Raw genomic sequence first — 6,478 nt, forward strand, 5'->3', positions numbered from 1 at the left:
TTTCCATTCCTTTCCAGCCAATCCTCTCTTTCCTCCAAAGATGACCAATTTCACCTTTCCCCAGTCCTTTGCAGGTCCCGGGGAGGGGGTCCAAAGAAGCGGGGGTTTTTGCAGGCAGGTGATGGGGGGCCGGGAGGCTCAGCTTTGGGCTAAAACCACCGACTCAAAAGCCCCTCGTCATCAGTCACTTCATGGACCATCAGCTTGCTTCTCGAATCTCTTCTGCCCCTGTCTCTGCCTGTCTCTCCAAATGATCAGACTCCTCAGGCTGAGAGGAGCCTTTAGAAGTCAGCTAGTCCAATCCCCTTCCTCCAAGCACGAAGACATCCACATTTTTAATCCCCTACTCTGGCCTTTTCTTTCTCCCGGTCCTTCCGGGTCATCCTCTCTACCTTCCCCTTTTCTTTCTCCTTTCTCTGCCTTAGTGTTAGACTCTGTGGTTTCTCTCTGACCTCTGTCCTTGGCTTTAAGCACTCAATCAGCATTCTCCCCTCTACTTATCCTCTCTCCTCCCTCACTATTCCCCAGCTCGCACACTTTGTTCCTACTCATGTACCTCACCCTCACTTCCTTGCCATCGATCTCGCCCTCCCTCCTACCAGCTCCACCACTTGTCAGCTGTGTGACTTTGGGCAAGTCACTTAACTTCTCTGGGCCTCAGTTCCCTCATCTGTAAAATGGGGATTAAGACTGTGAGCCCCCTGTGGGACAACCTGATCACCTTGTAACTCCCCAGTGCTTAGAACACTGTTTTGCACATAGTAAGCACTTAATAAATGCCATCATTATTATTATTACCTGGAACTCCTTCCCCCTCCATATCTGGCAGACCACCATTTTGCCATTTTTAAAGCTTTACTAAAATCACACCTCTTTCAGGAAGCCTTCCTTGACCAATCTCTCATCTCCCCACCCTATTTCTCTCCCTACAGCATCATCTATGCATTGAGTCCTCACCCACTAAGCACGGCATTCACCCCTGTGGACTGTAAGCTCTTTGTGTGAAGGGATTGCGTTTACCAAATATTGTACTTTCCCAAGCACTTAGTACAATGCGCTGCACATTGCAACCATTGGTTGATTGGGTGATTGATTACTACCTCCATTACTTAAGTAAAATCCTTAAAGTCTGCTACTTCCCCCTACCTAATTTATTTTAGTGTCTGTCTCCTCTGCTATACTGTAAACTTCTTGGGGGCAGAGGTCCTGACTACTAACTCTACTATACTCTCCTAAGAGTTTAGTATAGTGCTCAATTGATATGATTGATTGACTGACTCTTGCTCTCTCTTGCCCTGCAACTGGCTCCTGGATCACATGTTTCCTAATTTTTTTAATGGTATTAAGTGTTTACGATGTGCTAGGCACTGTACTAAGCACAGAGGTAAATACAAGCTAGTCAGGTTGAACACAGACCATGTCCCACATGGGGTTCACAGTCTTAATCCCCATTTTACAAATGAGGTAATTGAAGCAGAGGGAAGTGAAATGACCCTCTAGACTGTAAACTTGGGCAGGGACAGTGTTTGTTTATTGTTATATTGTAAAATAATAAATAATTATGGTATTTGTTAAGTGCTTACTATGTGCCAAGCACTGTTCTAGGCCCCGGGGTAGGTACAAGATAATTAAGTTGGCTGACTTGAAGCTCACAGTCTTAATCTCCATTTTACAGATAACAGAAGCACAGAGAAGGGGAATGACCCTGTAGACTGTAAACTCGTTTTGGGCAGGGAAAGTGACTGTTTATTATTCTGTCGTACTCTCCCAAGCGCTTAGTGCAGTGCTCTGCACACAGTAAGGGCTAGATAAATACGATTAACTGCCTGACTCGATCCGGGATTAGAACCCCACGCTGCTTCTCTTCCCTCCTCAAAGGCGCTGGGAGACACCTGGAACTGGGGGAGACACCTGGAAAACCAGGGATGGATTTTGGCCCTCCGGCACTTGCCTGGAGGCAGCAGCTGCCCATGTCGGTGGGGAATTGGAAGACTCCGCCTCAGGTTTTCCAAACCGGAGACTGAGAGTTCCAGGGAGACCTGGTTTAGCAGTTTAGTGATCAGTCTACCGGGAATATTGACTAGGGCCTACGTGGAGCAGAGCCGGGGAGAGTGCAAAGTGGGTATAAAATAACCAGTCCACGAGGAGGTTCACAATCCAAAACACGAAAGGGGTGGGGCGGGGAGATACTGCAACAAGGAAGGAATGACAAGGTAATTTACTTTAATTTTTATGGTATTTGTTAAGCTCTTACTATGTGCCAGGCACTGTGCTAAACGCTGGAAATTCAGTCCAACAACGCATGTGCGTAGGATTAATGGCGACTGAATGTGCTGTATCTGTAGGTGAACCCGCGTGTGAGCTTGTGAATGTTTTTATATCTGTTTGTGTCTCGGATTGTGGTTCTGTGAGTCTGTGTTGTGTGTCCGAATCAGTTTGTGTCTGTGAGTCCGTGCGTGAATCTGGGAGTCCGAATCTGTGACAGTGTGCGCGTGTAGGTGTGCAAATGTGTTCGTGTTTGAGACTGTGTCTGTGAGTCCTTCTCTGTGTGGGCGAATCAGTTTGTGAAGCTGTGTATACATTATCATCATTACGGTGTTTAAGCGCTTACTATGTACCAGGCACTGTGCTAAGCGCTGAAAAATATATAAAATCCCCACCCCACAAAGGGTCCCGGGGGCGGAGGGAAGGGGGAGGGAAGAGTCTGACGCCTTCCAGGGAATGGCGTAATAATAATCATTACATCATTAATACATGTGTCTGGGAGTTGTGTGACTTGAGTCTGTGTGTAACTATATTTTGGGGGGCTGGGGTCTCCGCTTTCTGCCTCCCGTTGCTGCTGAGCAGTCGGATTCCGGCCCCTCCCCCCTCGCCCCGGCCGGCCTTCAATGGGGCCATTGTAGCCTCGACCCCGGCCGGGCCAGCCCTCTTCCTCCTCCTCCTCCTCCTGACATCACCGCCGCCCTAAATAGAGCGGCTCGAGCCCTCTCCTCCAAACCTCCCTCCGCCGCCGCCCCTGGCTCTGAGCCCGGCCGGAGGCTCCGGTCCTTCGGCCGGTGGTGAGATCCGGGAGGCTGGCGTGGAGGAGAGGGGCCGGGGCCACCGCGCAGGGAGAGAGTCTGTCGATCCGGGAACCGCCGAGCTGCTGCAGAGGATGCCCGCCCTGGATTATCCAGACTGGATTCCCCGAGATCGACTGGGTATCCGGGACCTTGTTGGATTACCGAGACCTTCCTGGCCAGAAATACAGCAGAGTAGCTCCTTTATCCCAGGATCCCGTTGGGAGCCCCCACTTAGTGCTGACTGGATTTCCAGCTTCCCTCCCAATCCTAGGTGTCTTCTTCACCCCCATTCCCACCAGGCTCCCTGTGGTTATTCCTCTCTAAACTCTCCTCCCTGGACTGCAGGGAGCTGGGCCACTGGCCACTGACTTGGGTGGTCACCGTGGGTGTGTGCCTGGATGTATGGGAAAGGTAACGGGGACTGGGTGCCAGTTGGGTATGTTAGGGTGGAAGAACGTGTTTGTTCATTGGGAAGTATGTGTGTGTGCATCCAAAGTAGCATGAAAGAGACGGTGGGTGTGTAAGTCTGGCTGGGTGTGAATGTTTCTGTGTGTGTGTGTGTGTATGGGGGCGGGGATCTCAATCTGGTTGTGTTTGAATGAGTGTGAGTCTCTGAACAGGCTTCAATTTGTGTTTGTAGTACAGAGTCTGTGGGCACAGTTGAGTGAATGTGTATTTGTGTGTGTGTGTGTCTGTTTGAAAAGAACTTGAGGGTGTGTTGCTTTGCCAAGTCATGAGTGTGTCATGCTGAATCTGAGGATAAGAATGGATAATATTGAGGCTGTCTACCTACGGTTTTGACACCTGTCTACATGTTTCATTTTGTTGTCTGTTTCCCCCTTCTAGACTGTGAACCCATTTTTGGGTAGGGACCATCTCTATATGTTGCCGACTTGTACTTCCCAAGTGCTTAGTACAGTGCTCTGCACACAGTAAACGCTCGATAAATATGATTGAATGAATGTGTGTGTGTGTGTGTATGTGCACGTGAAAGCACATGCCCATGCTGTGTGGTGTTGATTGGGAAGGAAGAATTGGATTTGCCTGGTTGTGAAGCTGTGCTGGCTTGTGAGTGTTTGTGTTTGGTATTGCTGTTATGTGTGTTCATGATGCAGTGTGAGTGTGTATTGCTACACCCTAGTTGTGTACCAGGGCTGCTCCACTCTAGACTGTAAACTTGTTATGGGCAGGGAATGTGTCTACTCATTCTGTTGTATTGTACTCTCCCAATCACTTACTACAGTGCCCTGCGCATAGTAAGCACTCATAAATACAATTGATTGCTGCTGGGTGAAACTGTGAGCCTGGGCTGGGTCTGTGGTTGCATTGCTCTTGTGTGTGGTTGTATAGAAGGCTTTGAGGTTGTGTGGGGGCTGTGTGGAGGTTGTGTTGGGGGGTTATACTGCACTCTAAGAGGGGGAGTGTGAGTTACTGTGTAAGTGTGGGCTTGAGAGTGTATGATTGTGTGTGTGTGGTTTTGAAACTGTGTGATTGTGTTTGAGTGTCAGTGAGTGTAAGAGTGTGTCACTATGTGTTTGAGAGTGTATGACTATTTGAAACTATATAACTTTGAGAGTGTATGTTGGTATGTGTTTAAACGTGCGACTGCGTGTGTTTGAGAGTGAATGATTGTGTGTTTTAAACCATATGACTGTGTATTTGAGGTGTATATCAGTGTGTTTAAAAGTGTGATTGGATGTTTGAGAGTATTTGTGTGTGAAACTGTATGACTGGGTTTGGAAGTGTATGCCTGTATAGGTGTCTGTTTTTGAGATTGGCTGTGTGAGTGTGTATTTGAAAGAGTATGGCTATATGAATGTGCGCAAGCATGTGTGTGTTTGAGAGCAAGAAGGAGAGAACAGCAGATCTGTTGGACTCAGCCCGTCATCTCCTCCAGTTCCAGCCTCTATGCCCTCCATCTTGGACCAGAGGAGGATACAGACTTTGTGTTTCTTTGTGGGACAGGAGCTGAGGGCTGGAGTTGAGAGGCCCTGCAGGTCCCTCAGGACAGGCAGGGAGGGGCCCCATGCTGGTATCGGACCCCTCCTGAGAACAGGGGAAGTAGCCATAGGTCAGGGCAGGGGGGCCACAGGATAAGGGAGAAAAAAGAACTCTGTTCCACCCCCGTGGCTGGCTCACCTGGGACCTGCCAATCTCCGTCTCTCTTGAGGTCGAAATAAGAGGAAATGCAATAGGAGGGATTTTTGATTAGAGAGCAAAAAGAACATTCTCACAGTGACCTGAAATTGAGAAGCTAGGCAAGGCTGTAGAGTTTCCTTCTTGGAGATATGGGGTTAAGTTGGGAGTGGAGGGCTCTCCTCTAGGAAAGCCCAGGCAGGATACTCTGTGCTCCAAACTTTGGAGCCACCAGCCCCTTCTGCCTTCAAGGTTCAGAAGGGGCAAGCACCAGTCTCAGGTCCCACAGAAATTTACAGAGTGCAGGAAGAGCTTTTGTGTGGGGGGAACTTCAGCCTTGTGTCTCCCCCTTCTAGAGTGTGAGCCCATTGTTGGGTAGGGACCGTCTCTATATGTTGCCGACTTGTACTTCTCAAGCGCCTAGTACAGTGCTCAGCACACAGTAAGTGTTCAATAAATACAATTGAATGAATGAATCCTTTCCTCCCCCGGGGATTGGGCTCTTTTGGGGCCCCATGACCTAAGCTTTCTTGCCCACTCTCAAGGCCAGCTTGGAACTATGGATTAGAGGAGAAATATATATATGTCTCTGTGTGTGTGTGTGTGTGTGTGTGTGTGTGTGTATGCTTAGTACAATGCTCTGCACACAGTAAGTGCTCAATAAATACGATTGAATGAATGAATATATATGAATGCATATTCATTCATTCAATCGTATATATGTATATATATACCTATATATATGTATGAGAGAGAGAGAGATGAACAAAGGCCCACACTGAACCCAGGATCAGAGAAACAGGTTGTCTCCCTCTGGGGCCTCTTTGGGGCAAGGGTGGGTAACTGGGGAAGTTGGCCTAGTGGATAGAACACAAGCCTAGGAGTCAGAAGGACCTGGGTTCTAATCCCAGCTCTACCACTTGTCTGCTGTGTGACTTTGGGCAAGTCACTTCACTTCTCTGTAAAATGGGGATTAAGACTGTGAGCCCAATGTGGGAAAGGGACTGTGTCCAACCCAATTACCTTGTATCTACCCCAGCACTTAGTACAGCGCCTGGCAGATAGTAAGTGCATAATACCACAATTATTATATTATTATTAAACCTAAATATTGGAGCCCTGAAATTTACAATAGGTTCATTACTATTAAACCTGAATATTGAGCCCTGGGGAAGGGATTTCTGGACCTTTTGGACTTCTTGTATTTCTGTGTAAGACCTCCAGCTGGGAGTCCCGATGCTCCAGCCCAGAAGCAGCTGCACTAGGATGTAGGGAGACTA

Source organism: Tachyglossus aculeatus, chromosome 11 (genome assembly GCF_015852505.1).
Source record: "Tachyglossus aculeatus isolate mTacAcu1 chromosome 11, mTacAcu1.pri, whole genome shotgun sequence".
Lineage (NCBI taxonomy): Eukaryota > Metazoa > Chordata > Mammalia > Monotremata > Tachyglossidae > Tachyglossus > Tachyglossus aculeatus.